This window comes from Sturnus vulgaris, chromosome 3 (assembly GCF_052056855.1).
Source record: "Sturnus vulgaris isolate bStuVul1 chromosome 3, bStuVul1.hap1, whole genome shotgun sequence".
Classification (NCBI taxonomy): domain Eukaryota; kingdom Metazoa; phylum Chordata; class Aves; order Passeriformes; family Sturnidae; genus Sturnus; species Sturnus vulgaris.
Window position 1 is genome coordinate 10510422 of NC_142245.1, and position 21395 is coordinate 10531816.

At 39.5% G+C, this 21395-nt stretch overlaps 1 protein-coding gene across 4 annotated transcripts in view; it reads right to left on the reverse strand.

Annotated features, from left to right (window-relative positions):
- The window catches only part of LOC148224178 (uncharacterized), a 470521-nt gene that overhangs the window by 356415 nt on the left and 92711 nt on the right, over positions 1 to 21395 (reverse strand). The window lies entirely within an intron of this gene.

Here is a 21395-nt window from a genome sequence, read left to right on the forward strand (position 1 = left end):
TAAATTTTTGTCCCATGAAAATATTTTCTCTAGAAAAAAAAAAAAAAAGAGAAAAACCAAAAAAAACCCAACACCCTGGCTTATCACTGGCAATTTTATGAAATATATACATTTGCAGGAATTCTGATGAATGCCTTTGATAAGTTGAGATGACAATTTATTTTTTTCTCCTGCCCAAAAGAAAATAATGAACATATTAAAATGTGCTCACATTTTTAGGTTGTGGTAGTTTGGATTTTTTCTTTTTCAGGTAGTGGAGGGGTAATGAGAAGGACCAGACAAAAGAAGTATGGCTAGAGATCTGTATAAAAATCCAGATAAGGTAAAATTTTGGTGTAGCAACAACAAACCACAATAGGCTGGGTAACTTCAGGAGCAGCATTTGCCAAACCAAACATTACATTTTTACCAAGGTAAGGGCCAGCATGTGATGAGAAATGCTGGAGTTGAGCATGTGCACGTGGCTGGGAGGCAAGGGGCACACACACCATTTTCTGAAAGTGGAATTCCTCACTACTGTGCTTTCCCCCCCCAAATAAGTGTTGAAATGTGCCACTGAAATCTACTGTATATCCTGGGGAAATTAATGCCCTGGCTGCTTTCCAACTCGTATTTCTCTATTTCTGTAGCAAACAAACAATAGGCCAAAAGTAGGATGTTGCATGTCGCTCTGGGGGAAAAAAATAAAAGTGAGGTATTGATAAACTGAGATTAATTTTTACAAAAATGTTTATATCAAGTGCATATGCTTTGCCTCTTGGCCATTATGGAAATGTCAGGGGTTTAATTGGCAGCTGTGAATAGCAGCACCTGCAAACAGCTCAGGGCTTGTTCCTGTGGTCTGGCAACATTCTAACTTTATGCTTTAAATAAAGGCTTACTCACTGAGACAGAAATAACTGACAGTGGATGATTGATGATTGCCCATCACGCAATGGGCTGACATCTACCATTCACTGAATCCATTTACAATTCCACTTCCAAATTTCATTAACAGGGCCAAGACATCTAGGAACAGGATTGATACAGATTGCAGCTCAGTTACAGGGTTCAGCTGATGCTGATCATATGTTAAGCATGGAAAACAGATTACTATGAGCTCCAATCTATCTCATGTGGTACATTTTGGAAACCCTATCTGTTTACTCCAGGTAACCTTTATAGTTCTATTTATCCTGCCTCGTTTCAAACCAGATAGCAATTTTCCATAGTGGAGAATTTATAGCGGCATTTCCAACACACGTTTATAAAAGACTTACCTCCGTGAAATATTAAGACAAGATTTTGGCATTCTAAATGTTCTCTTTTTGCTTAAGAAGGATTAAAAAATGCGAGCACATAAAATCCGTGATTTCCCTCATCACAAATATCCTCTTCTGAGCAAAAGAAATGTCTCACTCACCACTGCACACCTGTGTAGGTCTCAAACCCCAGTGGCTGCAGAGCTCAGAGGCAAATAAAGAAGTTTCCAGCTAGAGGAGCCAGTCCCACGTTGCTCAAAACTCCTGCTAACCTCTGTCTGAGATGGGACATAGCATCCTGCTAGTCCTTGTTTTTATCTCAAGTTCATCAGGTTCATGGGCTGTTCCTCAGGAAGGCTGAGGAAATTCAATTTTCCATTTTCATTAAGAAGCTAGGCCGAATATCAAATCTGAAGTTCAGTTTTCAAATCCCAGAAAGTCTGGAGTTGGTTAATCACAGGATTTCAAGTCAGCTCACTGTTAGTGCTAGGGACACTTCCAAAATTCAGAGCCCCCATCACATCGAGGGCTAAGGCTTGGTCACTTCTCCTTTGGTATTTGGATGGGAAAGTAGAAAGTGATGATTTTACTTTGGAAAAAGTAAACCGTCAAAGCCTAAAAACACTTATAATAGCCTATTCTATGCAAATAAACAGCCTTAAACAGCCCAAAGCAAGGAGAGTAAGCAGAGCAAAACCCAGATATGTCTCATCCAAGTAATTAAGGGTGTCACTTTCTGTGTTGATGCAACTGCTCTATAACAACCAGGGCAGCTGCCAGAAGCTTCAGGGAGACTGTCTTAATTTTCACATCAGTCCACAAGCTTAATTTTACCATCAGTGCAGCTTTCAAAACCCTCTGAACATATATTAGACCCTTTACCAGCTGCTCTATCCTTTTCTTCCTTCTTGAAGTCATTGTAGCTTCACCCTCTTCCACTATGCCATTAGTAAGGTCTTCTGAAATCCAGATTTGTGCTCTTCTTACTCATACAGCCAAAAGATGGTGCCGTGGAAACTGATGTTAACATAGATCTTTAGCAGGTGCAGAGATTGCCAATTTCCAGGCTGACACTTGCAATGGCTTTCCTGAAATAGTTCTGTTTCATCTCAGACTTTCTGAGACAAATCCGTTCCTTCCATATTTCACTGAACTGTGTACATGTAGGCCACTACTTCAACCTCCCTCCATGCTTTCATGCAGTCTATCTTGTAAAAAATCAGTGGTTATTTTCTTTATTATTATTATTTAAAGCATTTGAAGACAATCAAACACAAACTTGAGAATTAACATTGTGTAAATATTTATACAGAAGCTAAAGCTAAGGCTTTTTCTCTCTTTCTAGATGAAACATGGAAGTTTTGTTCCAGAAAAAACATTGACAAGTTTAGCTAAAGACAGCAGGAGCAGCCTTCCTTGCCACCTCATTATATAAAAAGCTCCATGCTTCCTGTCCGTGGGCCTTCTCTTAAGTGGGCCACCACTGGTAGTAATAGATGACAGAACAGGAGTTTTCAAAGAAATTGACCTAAAGCTAAAAGAAGAACATTTCTGTAATATTTTAAAAATCAATAATGCAAAAAAGGTTTTTAAAGCTTGTCATAGATACACAAAAATACAGCAGCCGTAACAGAAACAGCGACACTTTGCTTTGGAGATGAGGACCTGTATGCACAAGTTTAAACTGGACTTTGAAAACTAACTTTTTTTATTCCAGTTTCTGTAATTCTGGCTTAATTGATAGATCTTCACTGAAATTTTTGCTATCTAGCACAAAGCTGGAGGTAGTGGAGTATTTTTTGCTGTTCTTTGTAAACATCCCATCAAAAGAACACTAAGAAGCCTGGCACTCAGGGGGGTGGTGAAAGCCACTTCTCCACAGCAAAGCCTGGAACCAGAACTTCGAAGTACAACATATGCCCTGGTTCTCTGTGGAGCAGGGGCATAAAAATATGACAGATACACCCCAAAGTCAAGAAGAAGAAAATTCCACCACTGGCTTAGACAAGGCATCTACTTACTGCCATCTAAAATGACATGTGACACATCCCATCCAAAACAACCAAAAATTTCTAGAGAAACCTTACTCATGTCCTAGGAGTGGAGACATTACAAGTCTACAGATCTTTCTTTTTTTTTTTTTTTAACTTTTGTAAACCCTGCCTTATCAATTTTCAGGCAGGAAGAGATGACACAGGAGAGTTAATAAATTAAACAGTGTTTGAAGGATCTCTGCCTCATTTTTACATCTGGTCTGAGGATGCTGCAGCGTGGCTTGCAAAGTCAGAGAAAGGTACGTCCAGCAGGAAAGAGCTCGATTTGTAGGTGGAGTGCTGTATTGTGATGGAGTCTTGCCATTTAACAGGACGTGGAGCACTTCCCCTATGAACTGGAGTACCTGCCTTTTTGAAATCAGGCTGAGAAAGCTAGGACTGTTCAGCCTGGAGAAGGAAATGTTGTGTGGATGCCTCACAGCATTTTCCAGTATCTGAAGGAGACCTACAGGAAAGCCAGAGAGGGATTTGTCATCAGGAACTGTAGGGACAGGACAAGGGGGGATAGGTATAAATTGAAAGAGGGGAAATTTAGGCTGGATATTAGGAAGAAGTTCTTTCCTGTGAGAGTGATGAGACACTGGAACACGTTGCTCAGGAAGGTTGTGGATGCTTCAACCCTGGCAGTGTTCAAAGCCAGGCTGGATAAAGCCTTGAGCAGCCTGATCTAGTGGAAGGTGTCTCTGCCCATGGCAGGGAGGTTGAGAGGATTATGATCTTTAAGGTGCCTTCCAAGACCTTAACATTTTATGGTTCCATGATTCTTTGACATTCTGCCTTCCATGTGGTTCAAAGCTCCAAGGCAGACCAGCAGTGAGGGCAGTTGGAGCACACCTGCACTGAGTACATAATCTACAGGACATGAGTGATGAAGAACATCTGGGGACAGTAATATTTGCTACTAGCCTAGCTAATTCCCTGAGAAAATATCATAGTAGACTTTTAGATGGTTTGGCTCTTTGTGACTTCATTGCATTCTTGTCTCCAAACGTCCCTTACAACCCTAGGATAATAGGGGAGACACAGATGCCTCCACCAGCACATGCCAAGGATTCATCTTACTCCCCTAATTATTGCTTACTTTGACTTTTTCTCCAGAGACATCAACTTTCCTGTACCAAATAAATGCTAGCCAGAGGAAAATTTTGTGCTTAAAATTGTCTAAATCCATGCACATGAATTTGGGGCATACCTTCCAGGGCTAGTTCTGAAGGTAAAACCTCCAATGATTTTTGATACTCTCAGATCCTTTAAAAAAAGGGTACAAGAGGGAAGGGAAGGGAAGGGAAGGGAAGGGAAGGGAAGGGAAGGGAAGGGAAGGGAAGGGAAGGGAAGGGAAGGGAAGGCCAAAACTTATTTTACACTGAGATGAATGATATATAATAAATTAAAGCTCTGCTCAACGACAAGAGTGCAAAACAAACTGCTTTTTTGGCTACACCTATTCCTTCTGGTGCTCTCAATTAGGCAGAGATGTTGTGTAAAGAGATATACAGTTGGGTAACAGAAGATCAAATCAAAATTTGTCCATGGAAGGGAGAGGTGTGAGGTCAGACCTGCCACACTCAGCACATTGTTTTTCATTTCTGAATTCTTCATTTTGTAAGCAGGACATTCCTGCAGCGTCATGGGCAATATGGCACTAAGTCCAACATAATACACTTTTTTATGATTACCCAACAAAATAAAAAAAATGCAAATGTTGCATTCCGAGAGCCAAAGAGCACCTGTAATTCCCATTGCAGTCTGTAGTAAGTTTTGATATTACTTTGAATCACCAATAGCTTTTTATTAATTTTCCAATTTATTTGCTTCAAAAATTTCAGTGCTAACTGAAAATATTATGAAATGATGTATAATAAATGGCACTGTAAATTGCACAGACAAAATGTATAAATAAATATTGGCTAAGGTGCTACTTTTCAGGGAGTGTCCCAAGAGTTCCAACTGGCAATTAAAATTGTTTTCAGCTCGGTCTCTTATTTTCCTTTAAATAATGATGCACCCATATATAACAGAAAAACACCATGTGATTGAAGTTAACCCTGTAGAAATAAAAATGTGCTTTGGATCAGACACTTGTTATTATATGGATGGTGAACATTTGATCTGTATTTATTGCACTTGGACTGAAGTGTGCAGATGAGTAAGTATCCTCAGTTGGGCAGTTAGCAGATCTTTACTTATAATTTATAAATAAAGACTATGTTCCAATGAGCAATGGCTCAGTGCAGCCTACTAATCATCACCCTTGTGTCACCCCACTCAGATATCCCCCTTTCCTTTTCTGCATGGCTGTGGTTTAATTCTTCACAGGGTGACCCTGCATCATATCTCAAAGGCTCATGGTGTGGCACTCAGTTGTTATTTTGAAATGAAGGATAAAATTGTTTTCCCAGACATCAGAAAATACTAGGGATATATCAACTCTATTTGGGATGTCCCAGGAAATTAGCCCAGTTTCCCTAAGGAGTGAGGGGAGTGAAAGGGGGCAGGGTGTGGAAGAGAGCTGAGAAATTTGTGTTTACACCACTTGGTCTTGTCAGAAAAAGGGCAATTTTCCCCACTTCATAAAATGTAACATTTTTCTTGAAAGGAAAGGAAACCATTCCACTTTCTCACATCCCAACTTCTTTTTGCACCAGCTCATTGTACAACCCATCTATGCCATTGATCCTCATGCTATAAATCATGACATTTGCTTGGACCACTACGATTAAAACTCATTCATTTCTGGCAGATAAAATCTCTATTTTCCATGCATGAGGGCAGACAACACAGTAATGAAAACTCTGATCCAAGAGCAAAACACTTGTGAGTTCTTCAGGGAAACACATTGAAAAGGCAGAAAAGTGTGTCAGAAGTTAAAAAAGGGGCCACCAAATGGGTGTAAATGAAATTCTTTTGCAAGCCCGTTTTTTACTGCCAAGATGGTGTAAAGAAGCCTAAACATTAATGAGAATCAAACCCTGAGGCAGAAAAAAACAGATGTTGGTTCATAGCCCACAGATAAATTAATGGCAGATAGAAAAGTAAAGCAATGATTTACCCCAACAGTGGAACCCAACTGATTTTAACACAACCATATACCCTGAGAATTTGACCCCAAAGGCATCTGACTTTTACACTGCATGGACAAAGTGTAGGAGGAGAAAAAATCCCCAAGGGATAGCAGCATCTGTAACAATTTCCAGCCAGGTCAACCTGGATAACTTTTATTAACCAATCCAATGAAAAGCACTTTTGCAAGAGCATCCTAATAATTTTCTCTGGCTACGAATAGCATCTTGCATCTGAGCTCCTCAAAAAAGTTTTGAGTTGACTTAACTATGCCTTTATTCACCTATCTAAGGATGACCCTGCTGCATAAATTCACACTGAGGAGAAATGAATAGCCCTTCAGGTAAACTGGAAGTAGCCTCGAATTCTGGAAAGATAGGTTGATCATGATTTTTTTTAAATTACAAAAAACCCATCCTCTTCATATGTATATGGCTATATGCAAGAGTTTTGTAATTTTTTTTTATTTTTAAGAAACAACTAAAATAACTAATAAATGTTACTGAGAGAGAAGAGACAAAATTCTGCCACCAAAGGGATGCAGAGAACATTCCCTATGCAGAACATCAGCATGCAACCTCTCTGCTTGAATTATGACTCTCAGCAATGGCATTACAAAAAACCTATTTTTTTCCAGGGGTTCCTAACTCAAGTTTAACAGATTGTTCTATGCTGACACATGGTTTCAACTTGGGAGCAAGCGTTTCTTATATAAACAGCTTTTTCTTTTCTTTTAAATGGTGATTTCTTTTTGGTTTCACTTGTAATGTATGTAAAATTATCTGGGATGCTCTTTGCACTTGTGTCCAGTAACTCAAAAGCAGCTTTCATTGGAACAGTGAAATTTGGCAAGTGAACAGTCAATATTGCCCTCTAATTGCTTTTAACATTTTTGCAAAAATAAAGATGTCATTTAGATGGCTGAGATATTTCAGTTTGAAAAGTGGCTACTGAACAGGCACAATAATGGCATGGGTTTTTACTTTGTGTTTGTAATGAATATATTCAGCATAATATGATCTCTAAAATATACATCCCCAGATTAGGGCTGTACTAATAATTGAATTTTTTTTTTCACTTCAATGGCTGAAATAGAAAAATTACATCAGTTGATATAGAACACTTTTTTCTTTCTTCTCTCCTCCTTGAAAACTCAAAAACATTTTTCCATAGGAGTAATACATAAAAAATATCTCTATTAAGGGTCAAAAAAAGACAAGAGGAAAAATACATTGAAAAAAAGCTACACATACACTATAGACAAAAGGAGAAGGACATGATCATGTCCTTCCCTTCCTATTTTTCTCCCATGTCACACTCTGACAATACATACCCTATAGTTTAAACCTCACTTTCTTTAGAAACCTTAACATATATTGACCTGGGAATGCTTTTAATACTAGGCTACCAGGTACTAGAGGAAAATGTGGTCTATTCACAGTCACTCTCATTGGTTTTCTACAGCCAAGAGGAGTGCATTAGAGAAGTCTTTACTTAAAACATGAACTTTTGGGTTTCATGAGACCTGAAGATGCCCTTACTCCACTCTGGATTATGGCCTTATTGATTCTCTCCACAGATCAATGAATATTTAGCAAAACCTTCAATTTCCAGCAACTTTGAAAACACAGACTTGGATGTGAGAGTATGTCTTTACCTTCCCACGAAGGCAGTTATAGGACAGAAAGGCAGTGGGATCACAGGAGAGGGAGGGGGAACTGTTCTACCAGGCAGGTAATAGGAAAGGAAAAGCACTGCCTTCCTTCTCTGCTGATGTTCTGGGTGGCCTTGAACAAGCCCAAGCTTTGCCAATGAGTGGCAGGGAAATGCCTGCTTTGTGAGATCTGCCATGTTCTGTGGAATTAGCCAGAGTGTAAATACCCACAGGTGACCTGACCAGTTTATATTTAGATACCACAAGCCTCCCTACACCATGATATGGCTTTGCAGTGCTTTCAACCTTCACACCAGCCTCTTCCTCCATCATGAAGCGAGTTTTAAGGTTGTGACATCGTTAAAAGTAATTTTTTTTCATTTGCTATTCATTGTTTTTTAACATACAAATTGGCAACACACTTTTGCCCTTTTCTTCTACATTCATGAAGATCAAAGTTCTACTTTACGACTGGTATTGGATTTTTATTTTTTTTACAAGAAGCTAGGGATGAGTCTATGTTCATGTGATTACAGAGCCCGAGGCTTTAGAAATCATCACAGGAATCTCACTAAACATCATGTGCTGACAGCAGAGCAAATAGCGAACATTCACTTGTCTGGTGAGATTGTGTATTAATTCAAGACCATCAAGAGCCACAGCCATATTTCTCTAAAAGCCAACAAGTTGGGGCCAACTAGCTGGAAGAGACGGCTGAACAAACAGGCGTTGTTCAGACCTTTCCATCCCTTTGAGGGGTCCCCACTGTACCTCTGCCATTCACCCCTTTTGTCTAAAAACAGATCTGCCACAGTCACTAAAGCTTTTAAAAACTAAAGGTTTTAAAACTAAAGGTTTTAAAAACGTCTCCCTAAGCTACACTATGTGATTCTAGGTCCTTCTCTGACAGGCAATCCTCAGCTCCATCTATCCAGATGGAGTTAATTTGGCTGAACTATGCTGCCCTGGGTGAAGGATTTTCAAATATAAATGGTACGAATGCAACTTTCTCTGCCAACAAAGTCATCCTATGTTACAATTTCCACTATCTCTACCCCAAGCCTGCCTTATAAGGAGTGCGTTCCTTCTGCTGAGATTCATTCTGTCATTAATCTATGTCTTCTTTCAACAAAAAAAAAGAAATATGGAATGAGATTACCAGAATGGATGGCCTGATGCAGACTAGAGAACACTTCTTTTTAATAGGGATTTAAATTTGACATCAGTTAAATGTCTTGTGCCATCATGTTTCAGCTCTGTTATGTGGATTCTGGACCACGCTACCTACTTGGATGTGAATGCACTGGGTTGATTTTAAGGCTTCTCCCCTGGCTATTCAGAGGAACTGAAACTCCATATCCTGCTCCAAGGCTGCTCACTTGGCCAAGACGGTGGCACACGGTAATGAAAGCTCTTTCCAAGAGGAATGGGCAGCCACTCTCCACTGTTCTGCTATGCTGGCTGCCCAAGTCAGCTGGGAAAGGAGGAATGACGGGCAAAAAGGAAAAGGGCTGCTGCCATTACCTGGGCAAGCTTCTGCACATAAACACCCCCAGTCCTGAAATTCTTGTCTTCCTTACACCCACAGGAAACAGGAATATTCACTTGAGTTAACCTGCTGTGAGAGGATAACAGGCTAAATGCCGAAAATGTTTCTTTCCCCAAAAGGGGCTGATAGAATTTTCCAGCACCCATTTTTAATTAAAAGGCTAATACTATGAATCCAAATGCAAGAAAAAGAGCCTTCATCCAACAGTGTTAATGTAAGACATGAAACTCTGAAGTGGAAAGTTCCTTCACCTCATACTGATAGGAATTGTTTTCTTTCAAAAACCTCTAAAAGCCTCAAAAACATGAGGTAAATTTCTGGGCACTGCGACGATTTCTACTGTCTTTGAGATACGGCACACAGCATTTTGGCTGCTGTGCTTATCTCCAAAGAAATCACTCTGGCTAGTGGGGAACTACATGCAGATTTAAAAATAATAATCCCTTCCCTAGCGAGAAGCATATGTGTTAATTTTCTCTGCTATCTCTCTTACTAATATTGTTGATCAAATCTTTGATCAAAATAACATCAGCAGCTCAGCCTGTGTGACAGAGAAGGAACAGAGCAAGTTTGATTCAGACTGCTACAATAATTTGGATTTCTTAAGTGCATTGTGATAATACAGTACCCTGAAGAGCTAATATTCGTTCAGTAAGGGCATGCAACATGATTCTTTTATTTCCTGCCTCTTTCTCTCACATGCAGTGATTGCTAGATTCTAGGATGTGTTTTTATTGTTTCTCAATAATATTGAGGCAGTACCTAGAGTTTTCACATTTTCGCTTTGTGCTTCATAAAGAAAGTAAGATTCTGCTTTTATTCAGAGAAAGCAATCACTGAATAGACAAAGAGGAAAATCACCATGGAAAAAAAAAGGCTGGCAAGGAAATAAATACTGTAGTCCTTAAAATTGCTAAATCATCTTCCAGATATTTATAATATTCATTCCAGTAATATCTAGCAGCTATCACACTATACCTGTGAATACACCTATGTATATTCACATAGTAACAGATATTCCCTGTTCTAAAGAATTATAGTACAAAAATAAGATGGGAAAGAAAACAGAAAGAGGAATTTACCTGCCCGGCTTGGGAGCAGCCAGGGAATTCACCAGCTCCCTTATGATTTCCAATCCAAGGTGCTGGGCCACACAGTGTAACTCACTGGCAACCACAATACCTTGGTCTTGGTTTTGACACATAAGAGGAGAAGAAGTCTGCACAAAAAATATCTTCAGCAGATACACTGAGATGCAAGACGAATGACAGATGGAAAAGAACACGTGGAATTTTCCATTTCTGGTTATAATAGTCACTGAAGACTATGTCAGGAATGGAATTGGATGAGGGGCCTGAAAGGAGTGAGGGACAGTGGTTTGCTGGTGAACTTGGAGACGATAAACTGGTATGAGAGCCAATGGGAAAACATCTTATCCTTTGGGCTGTATTTTCTCTTATAGAAAAAGATTAGAACCATACACTGAGCCTTTCTTACACCACAGAATCCCTTACACTTACCCAAAACTGGGAAGGAGTTCTTGCAATGTGGGTTTTTGGGTTTTTTTTCTGCTTTAGTATCCTCTTTTCTTTTCTGGCTTTGATGAGAAGAGCTTTGTTCAAAAGAAGACCAAATAAAAGACTCAAGGCCAGGTGTTACATAGTCAAAGACCAATGCTAAAACAGTACAAACAGGAAAACCCGAGGGAGACAACTGAACTTTTCTGCCAGTCTTTTAAAGTTATGCATTCTCTCTTCTCCTCAAACACAGTTTTCAGGCCACATCCAGTTTAAACTCATAGCTGCAAGAAGCTACTGGGGCTGAGTTTCCACAAAATGGTTGTGCAGCTCTCTCAAAATAAGATTTCTCAAAGATGACTTGGACTGTGCATCGAGTTTGAACATCTCAGCTCTTACACACAGGTTTGGGTGACTTCCCCAGTTTTCCACCTGTTTCCCTCATTAGTATTCCTCTGTTTAGAAGGGAGAGAATTTCTCAGTTCCAAAGATGGCCAAGAGGAAAATTATAGCCACACAAATATCATTGTGGAAAACTGAATATGTTGGTCCATCATCCCTCAGCAGCTGCTAATCCTCACCCTAAAAAGCATCTGCTTTTTAAGAAAGCTACCTGGGTATCAGGGAATGCTTTGGATGTCTAAATATAACACCTTACAGGTCTGTAGGTGGTGTCATATGAAAAGATAGGGCCATGCCTAATTCTATAAGAAGAAACCAGCTCAGAAAAAAATAATAATACCACAACTCTGGGGGAAAAAAAGGAACTGTCTAAGGCTTTAACATGGCCCTGACTTGTATTAAATCTATAAATTGATATTATATACATACAGAATATATGTAGATAAAATCTTGCTGCTACTTTCCCAGTTCTGTAATTCAGTACTGTATTTTGGGTTAATCTTGAGCTGCTGATGTTTGAAGACCCCTAGAATAGAATGATGCCAGACCACCAGCAGACAAGAGCTACAGAAACAATCTGTGTGCTTGTGGCAGAGGCCAAGTGTCCAGACAGCCCACAGCCAGACAGTGCAGTAGCTGAGTGGGCTGCCAGATTCCTGACAATCCCAGGCATACAGAAAAAAGAGACCATGGATAAATTGCAGAGGAAAGGCTTTATCACTAAAAAGTGTGATATTGACAGGTATGGGATAATAACCTTTGAGTTTCTTATTTACAGGGGGCAATGGATGGACATAGAAAAAATCCACATGGTTTCAAAAAGACTGAGGGAAAGCTGGAAAAGCATCAGTGTTCCTAAGGAGCTGGAAATTCTGATCCCAATGACGTTAGCAGGTAAGGAGTTGCCAGAAACAGCAACCATCACTGGGCAACCTCCTAAACCCATATCCAATTCAGTGGCAGCTCTGAAAGATGAGGTGATAATTAGAGCTTGAAGACCAAACATAGAACAATGTTCTCTGAAAATATTCAGTGTACCTGCCTTCTCCCTCACTTGCACTCCTTTCTATCAAGCTTAACTCCTTGAGCTGTTAGAGAAGCTGGTTGTCTCCTGAAATTTAATGGCATTCATGAGACAACCAAGACCTCGGAGAAAAAACCTTCATTTTGCAGGAACATTTCACCTTCTGCTTTTGAAGTCTATGATAATATTCCTATTATATGAAGTGTATGATTTTATTCTCCATGTCAATGGGTAAAAATGTTACACTAAATCCAGTTCTTTTTAATTGCTGAAGGCTGTAACAAATGCAACATGCCATGGTCTAGTCCTGCATTTATAGTGAGTGTCTACACCCTTGGGCATTCAGACGGATTTCTTCTGCACATATAAATACACACACACACACACACACACACACACACTCTCCTTTATAAATACAACAAGGCATAGGATTATATTTATGATCTAAAACTATTGCTTCCCCTTTAATACCCATCTCATGAATAATTTGTGAAGACTTAAGTATTTTCTCCTGCATCACAAAACTTATTTGTTTGGCTTCCTCATTTATCTTTGGCTCCGATTTGCAATTTATGCCTTCTCACAGCTTTCAAATATCTAACATTTCTTTTGTCCCTTGCCCGTAACATTTAATTTCTCTCCCACTGATTATTTATCTCTGCAATTTAAAGCTATATTATTTAATGCTACAAGCTATAAAGTGTTGGGGGATGCCATTTGTATGAAAGATGCTGCACAAAATAGAACTGCATTGTCCTGTGACTCCAAGTTCTTCATAAGTAAAGTACATACCCTTTCCACAATCATAGCGCAACCATCCATTCTGTACCAATATATTGTTTACTTTTTAGGATATCAAAATGTACATACTTTGAAAGATATAGATACAGAAGTACTTTTTTTCCCTGCTGAAATATTTGATCTTTAATGTCCTAAATGAAAAAGCAGAAAAAACTTCTGCTCAAGTAGCAACAGTGACCTCTAGTGTGCTTTTCAAATTTCTTCCACTGAATTTGCACCCATTGTTCCTTTAACCTTTAGGGCATTATTTAAAAATAATTTTCCGGATAGTATTTGGACTAATTTTCTTATTGACTTTATACCAGAACATGATTCTTGGGCGATCTTCTTTTATCCTTGTAATCTATGGTAAAGTAACTGTGTCTTCATTAATGACTGTAATTATCATATATAAAGTTGTCATTTAAATGAGCAATCATCTCTCTCACACACATATATGCACATACACAAATTGAGCTTTATTTGTAGCACGAATTGAAATTTGGCTAAATATCCTATTTAGCTTCAAGTAGTAAACATCAGGAGCACAGATTGAATTGGTTGACAGAGTTTGCCAGCCAAGACCACAGTTGGGGCTTTCTCTCCCCACAACTTTTTTTTTTTTTTTTTTTTTAACCAGACTAATCTATACCATGCACAGATTGTCTTTCAGATGAGGAATGCTGCAAGAACACTCCATCGTGCATACAACTGTTAAATTGGCACTGCTGTCACTAAGCCCATGTCAGTACTTCCAATCTAAGATGCTATTTTCAGTTTAAAATTCAGTTACGAGAGCTGTTACGTACTGGCACTTTATGCACATGGCCCTTCAGGGAAGGAGGTTATTCTGAACTACGGAAGCATGTGTTGGCGTGATGGGTGGATTTTTGTGCATGCTGGTCTCTGGATACTAGCAAGTTTTTTTGCAAGGCATATTGCAAATTTTCAAGCCTGACCACTGAGCCCTGTTGAACGTTTAGAAAAGCAAATACATTATCTACTTATGACACCTGTTTTCCCCTTCCTTCTACAGATGTCAAAGCCAGATTTTCCTATTAATAAAATGTTTCTATAAGCTGTTTTGATTTTGAAAAGTACAGGTACAGAATTTTTTTAGAAGTCCAGTCATCATGAGATGAAACTTCTTGCAGGTTAAGGAGAACAGAGCTGGGAACACATTATCAAAGCAAAGCTTCTGCAGACTCTGTGTGCACAAGTGAACAAAACTACAGGCACAAAGAGTAGCTGAGCCCATTTATATGCAAAGAGAAATCTACATTCCACACCCTAAATTATGTTTGTCACATGGACACTGCTATTTTGAAGTGTGTGGTTTTTTCGTCCTTTCAAGTTCTAATGGAAGCACTATCTGTCCCTGTAGTTTTTTGGCTGAGAAACAGTTTCGCAAGCATTTGTATTAACCTTAAGCAAGTGCAACTATTTACATACCTAACAGAGAATGCATCCTCAACAGGCTTGCTGTGTCTTCTATTTTACATCACCAGCAAAAGGGCATCTCTTACTTCTTTGTTTCAGAGACAGGGATCCTTGTGATCCACAGATTACTAAGGTGCATGTTTTAAGAAGAGAAGATGACAAACCAACACTTCTTCTTTCAGTCATGAACTTTGAATTTTCCTTCCCACAAATGTGTGAATGGACACATGATGGTGATGGCCTTAATTTCATTCCTCTGGCTTCTCTCAAGTAGTGATAGCATTTCAATGTCATTTTTTCTTTCAACTTAAGGAGTCTCTGCATCCATCCAAGGCAAGGGAGGAAAAGCTTTGTTCATATATTTTGATGAACAAATGAGTTTAAGAAATCCTGGGAAAATATGCAAAGGAATTACAATATTGTAATTGTATTCAATGTGCTAATTGTACTGCTGTGGATGAGGAAAGTCGTGTTTCTGCTTGACTAATTGAAAAGAAAAAGAGAAATAAGAAAAACAATGAAGTTGCAGAGATCCCATATGGGTCTCTTGAAGGGGTTGGACCTTGCATATGTAGACTCATCTGATGAAAATCAAGGCTTGGTATTGAGAGAAATGAAATGGGGGCAGTGCAGTGCAGTGCAGATGGTGAGAGGTGTCCTGCAGCCTCGTGACAGAGCAAGAGCAAAATGCTACCTTGCTTCCAGGTAGGCACACACCTGAGGTAGATAAAACATTTTGTTACCTCTAGGAAATAGAAGTGGGGCATTATGGCTCTAATGTCTTTCAGGAAAGGGGATCATTTTGTGCATGGCCAGCCTCAGGTTGATCCAGGCAAGGAGGTGGGAAGGAGGCGTTTGAAGCTAAGCATACAAGCCTTTCCCACAATTTAGTGGAGCTGACATCTCCAGGAGCCCTGGCTTCAGACTCATGTCAGGTCTCATGCAGCAAATATTCCCCAGACCTGGCATCATTACTGCTCCCACCTTGTGTTGCTTTCCTCAGAACTCGTATTGTTGAACTGGACTCTACATCCTCTCCAAATAGATAAAATCCTGTATCAGGCTGCATAGCACTGATGTGTTCTGGTTTCTCCTAATAACAAAGCACAGCTCCTGGAGTTTTCAGAGCTTTTCTTCTTTTCCCCTTACCCAGCCTGTAAACAGCATAAATTAGTAATCAAAAAGATACAGCTCTCTGAATCTTTTATGATGGTGTGAGCAAGAGAGAAATTTGCAGACCAAAGGCTCTAATAGACACATATTTGTAAAGGTGGTCTTTAAGGAGAAGAGTAGAAAGGCTAGAGGCTTCTCCCTCCCTTCACCTACTCTTTTTTCAGCTAATTACAACCTGAATGAGCTGCCTGTCTCAGGATCTTTCTTCAGGGCACTTCCTTGCACAATACCACAGATCTACATCAATTATCTCTGAAATCTCTTTTATTATTTGGTTTTAAAGTACTCACTTGCAAAAAAAGTTATGCTGCAGCCCCGAAAAACTCGAAATGCTGCTGGAGCAAAGATTGAGCACATGATTCTTGATTCTTCTTTCATTTTGCTCCTCTCCCAGAGTCAACAAACACACATGAATGTGTACACATCCTCTACATTTATTGTGTATATTGGAGTAGGCAGAACTATACAATATTATAGTAGGCAGAACTATCTTGGAGCAACAGAATGGCCAGAGCCCACACTGCACATTAGTAACCATGTGCCTGGGCTTTATCCTGTCAATTTGGAGCTTCTCCCAAGTTTAGATCGACCACTGAGACTTTGCTGAGAGAAAAGGCTCTCTCCAGGTATTTGCCAAATCCTGAAATATGACCTCCTCTCTTTGCCTCTGTGCAGAGGGCAACATCCCTCTCGGAGCAGACCTGTGGGTTTCACCTGGACTGAATTAAGTCCCTAGTTTCAGGATATTTTAAGCAGAAAGGCTTCTCTGCTTTAACCTGAGGTCTCTGGCATACCTCAGTAATACAAACTTCATATAAAAATGAGGCCAGGGAAGCATGATTCTATCCTGGTTAGTGTCCTGTTTCCTAAAATCGATGGCTCCAAGATTTCCTGACCTGGAAGTTCACCTACTTCATTAATAATTACCAATGGACCTCTTCTAATAAAGTTGCCTAATCCTATTATTTTATTTGTTTTGAATTGGGTTCATTCTTCAGGTCTCTTCAACATCCTGTGTTGATGAGTAGCACAATTTCATTACATGCTATATGAAGAAGCACTTCCTTTTGGTTTTGTTTTATTAAACTCTCTGCTTTCACCATTTCTGGGTGCCTTCTCTGTTTCACATTTATTTCTTTTCAGGCTGAGTGAGGGCTGTATGGGACCTACACAGCACTCATGCAGCAGTTGGGCAGGACCATGTCTCCCCCAACACAAACTACAGAGATGTTGCTGTGACAGAGACACTCACCACTAAGCACAGATATCAGCATCCCTGCCAGCTTCCACAGCTATGATACAACCCTGATTTATGAAAACTTCCATCACTCGTCTGTACACAGGACCCTTACAGCAGCTAAAACAGCAACAGGCAACAGCACTGACCTACCGCAGCCCTAGCTACAAAAAAGCCCGAGTTTTGTGGAAGGCAGAAAAAATGAAACAGAGAAGTTGAAAGTAAAATAAAAATAACCTAATTTTCACAGCTGCTTGGGCCTTGATTCACAAAGAGTAGAGGAGGCACTTTCCTAGCTTAAAAGAAACTAAGTCTGTACTGGAGTCAGATCTGCAAGCACAAACACTAGATTTATAGCAAAATATTGGCAAAAGTGAGCGCACTTTACTGCTCTGGAGTTAGGTAACAGTGTTCATGGCAGTGCTGAACAGAGCCATTGTCTCAGATACAAGCGTGCAAAGAGAACCATTCTCCCTGCTTAGCACATACAAGTCTGCTGCAGGTGGAATTATGATTTTCCCAAGAATCTCTGAGAGAAGGTCTGGCAACAATAGCATCTGGCCTGAGAAAGCTTCCACAAACATAAGGGGTTTTGCACTTTTTAAAGGTGGGATGAATCTTACATCCTTTAGCCCATCTTTTGAAATGGAATGTCTTACTACATTGGATTTTTTAAATTAGATTATTTCGCTAAGAAAGAGGAAAGAGCTGGGGATGAGGTGGGGAAAGTGCAGTATTTCCATGGAAAGAGAATAATGGTTGAACTGGAAGTCTTCCCAGTTATAAACTAAACACTGACATGTTGAAGGCTAACTGTATTATTTTTCCTTGTTGTTTTGTGTTTTGTTTTTCCCCTAATAGATAGTTTGCTCTCATCCATCTGATTGCATTACTTTGCTCAAGTTAAGTTTGATATTTCAGAAACTCAGACTTCACTTTCCAAGTAAGAAGAAATCGTATTGGCTGCAAAGGTATCAATATTTCATCAGGTCTTTGTTCAGCACTGGTTTTAGCTTTTCTTAATGGTGCACTTTACCAGGCAGCTTTTTCATACATCATTAAACAGCAGCTATACCACTTGTGCCCTGTTTCTGATTTACCGTAGATAGTAATGTTTAAGATCACATTAAACACCACACATGCTCTCAGCTATTTGAGCAACATTAGAGCAATGAACAGTCAATAGTCTTACTAAATTAGTACCCTTTGGAGCTCCCGTTACTGAATCAAATAAGTATCCTTGGTCCTCTGGAGAAGGCAATTTTAATGTGAAATAATGAATTTAGTGTCTAATCAAACTTAGGGGTTCCTTTTTCCTTCTGACATTCAAAAGTAAATTATATAAATTATGTAAAATAGATCTAATACTTCCAGCACCCAAGTCCTGCAAGACACTGCTGAATAATAACACTGAGTCACTAGGATGCCAAGGTCCAGCTGCACATTAATAAAGTATGTGAACAAGATAAGATAGAAGAGCTGTTCTGGGGTTACAAATATTCAAAGAAGAAAATAGGGTTGGAGTTCATTTTCCAGTTCTGCCAGAGGCTTTGGACTAAACAATATATAATCTACTTGTACCTCCACCTCCTATCTGCAATGGAAGAGTATCACCACTTTGTAAATCCTAACCTGCTTTTTATGGTACCTATACAGTAACATGGGAAAAATGCTTTGTATTAAGTGCCTAGCAATGCTAAATCCTCATCACAGGTGTCTAAAAACGTTGTTGTGATTAATTACAAAAGTCCCCTTAACTAAAAGGAAGTAGGAAGAAGAAATCAAGATAAATTATGACTGATCAGTAAATAACTTGCAGTCTCTGGCCAAGGAGTCTCTGACTACAGGAGACCCTGGCAATCATCTCCCTGAATCTAAACACAAAGTGAATTTTCACAGTTGCTGATCTGCCAGCAGATTACAAGCTACTGATACCTAAGTGTGTATATAGATGCCCAACTTCACATTCCCTTTTTATTCTTTAACTCATAATCCCTATATAGGCATGAAGAGCTAAGTGTTTGCACTGATCTCCATAGAAACAATACAGAGCTCTCAAAGAACAAACAATACTGTATAATTCAGGAAATAGATGCTTTAGGAAAGCTGTGCCATTGGCCGATGGGACAATAACAGAGGTAATAGAATTTATGTTAAATTTAGAGGAAATTATGTTTTCTCTTCCTTGTCTTCCATTTTCAAAATATATCACCTACCAATAACATCATTAGCCTTTTAAAGCACTCTGCAGTTCCTTGCTAAGAAGGCATTCTATATTTTTAATGAAAAGTTATGTTTGTGATTCAGCCTCAATATTCTTTGCAAAACGCTTTTCTTATTCTTAATACTATTACTTTTTGAATCAGGGTGGCCCAGTCTTACACAAATAGCAAATAGTGTGAGGGTTGTATTTAAAAGTTGAGCCTGATTTAATGCCTGAACATCTAAATGTATCATAACATATTTTTTAAAACTTCATAGAAAGTACTTTCAGTTCTAGACAAAACCTTTAAAATCTCTGAGATCAGTCTTCTACCCTTTTCAGAAATCCCCTTATCTTCTTTTTACCTGATCCCAGCAGATGACAAACAGGATGGGACTACAGCTGTGGCCTCTGTGCTTAAAACTGGCCTCTCAAATATTAGATGGGTGTGGGGAGGCTCAAGAACACATGAACCAAGAGAAACCTTGTTCACACTTTGGGGGTTCCCTACCACATCCTTCTACTGAAGGCTGGCTGCTGAAATTTTTCTTTTGTGTAATACTTCAGTGTATCACAGTTACCTTTCATTGTGCTGTCTTGCTAGGGACACAGATACAGTGCTGCTTTGACCCTCATTATCACACCTTCCCCCCACCCCCTTGAGTTTCAAAGAGAATTTTCATTGAGGTTGGACACCTAGCAAACATAGATTTCTCTGGAAAACCCAGCCTAGTTATGTCATGAAACACACAAGATCTACAGTATAAAAGCTTAATTATCTCAGTTTCATATTTCATCTAAACATTTAGGAGAAAGTCTAAAATTCTGGGTTTTTTGTTAGAAGCTTTGACATCTGCTTTATTCTCTGCATGGGTGTAATGTCTATCCTACCAGTTTTCGCTCCCCAAATGTCATGTGTTTTCCAGGACTATCCAGCAACTTAAAAGAGATTTGTTCCACATGTACACATAGAAAATCAGCTGGATGAACCACTGTGTAGTTGCCTTCCTCTTCTTCCAAATCATAGAGATAAAGCAAAAATACAGCAAGAAAATGCAATTGATAATTTTCCCCAAAAGGTTTACATTTCCTTTTGCAAAATGCTTCTATTTTTATTCACATTTTAGACTCTCCATCCCTTTTTAAGGGTCTCTTTTCTGCAGTAATTTAGAACTGCATCACCTCCACATGAAACTGGAAAGCAAGTATCTACCAAAATTAAGAGCATTTTCCCTTGTCTTTCCTACAGCAGGGTCAAAACAATGTCATGACAATTTGTGTGTGCTCGTGCATGGTGGGGTGATAGGGAATTTTTTTAAGAAGAGAGGAAGCATATAATTTCCCAATTCGTTTGGCTAGACAAAAGCACGCTGTAATGCCGTGCACTCGCTCCTTCACAGTGACTCCCCCGTGAGCTGCAGCTTGTTAAGAAGCAGCTGATGGTGATGCCACCCAGCACATCCTTCCTTTTTTTTTTTTCTCTTTGAGCCACAAGCTGTTGCAAGGGCAGTGGCATGGGATGTTTCTGTAGGATGGTGCCACTGCAGCAGCATGCTGTGACTCTGCAGCTGTGCCAGCCACAGGCTGGGGCTGGGATCATTGCAGGACACTGTGCACAGCACAGGGTCCAGGACTGGTGTACCACAGCCCAGTATTTGGTACAGCTGTGCTCAGAGACTCACAGTGCAAAACAGCACTGTTGTGCAGCAGCAGGCTTTCACCCAAAGGTGAAAAAGCTGGCCCACCCAAAGCTGGCTGTGGGTGAAGCCAACACCTAGGCTTATGTGAACAGAGCTGATACTTACCAAAACCAAGGAGGCTGTTTTTCTTTCCTGCCTGTGATTGATTTTGTCATTCACTTGTGATTCCTTACTACTTTCTCCTGCACAAGGCTTAGCTAGAGAACCTCAAAGAAAGCAATTTATCAGGAATTGTATTTGAATAAAGAGAATAACTTTTATGTTTTCCAGCCATCCTTGTTTTGTTACGGCTCTTGAAATAACAGTGGAAACCCCTCCTGCCCAAATCCTGCAATGACATGTACCTTTAATTTTGTAGGCA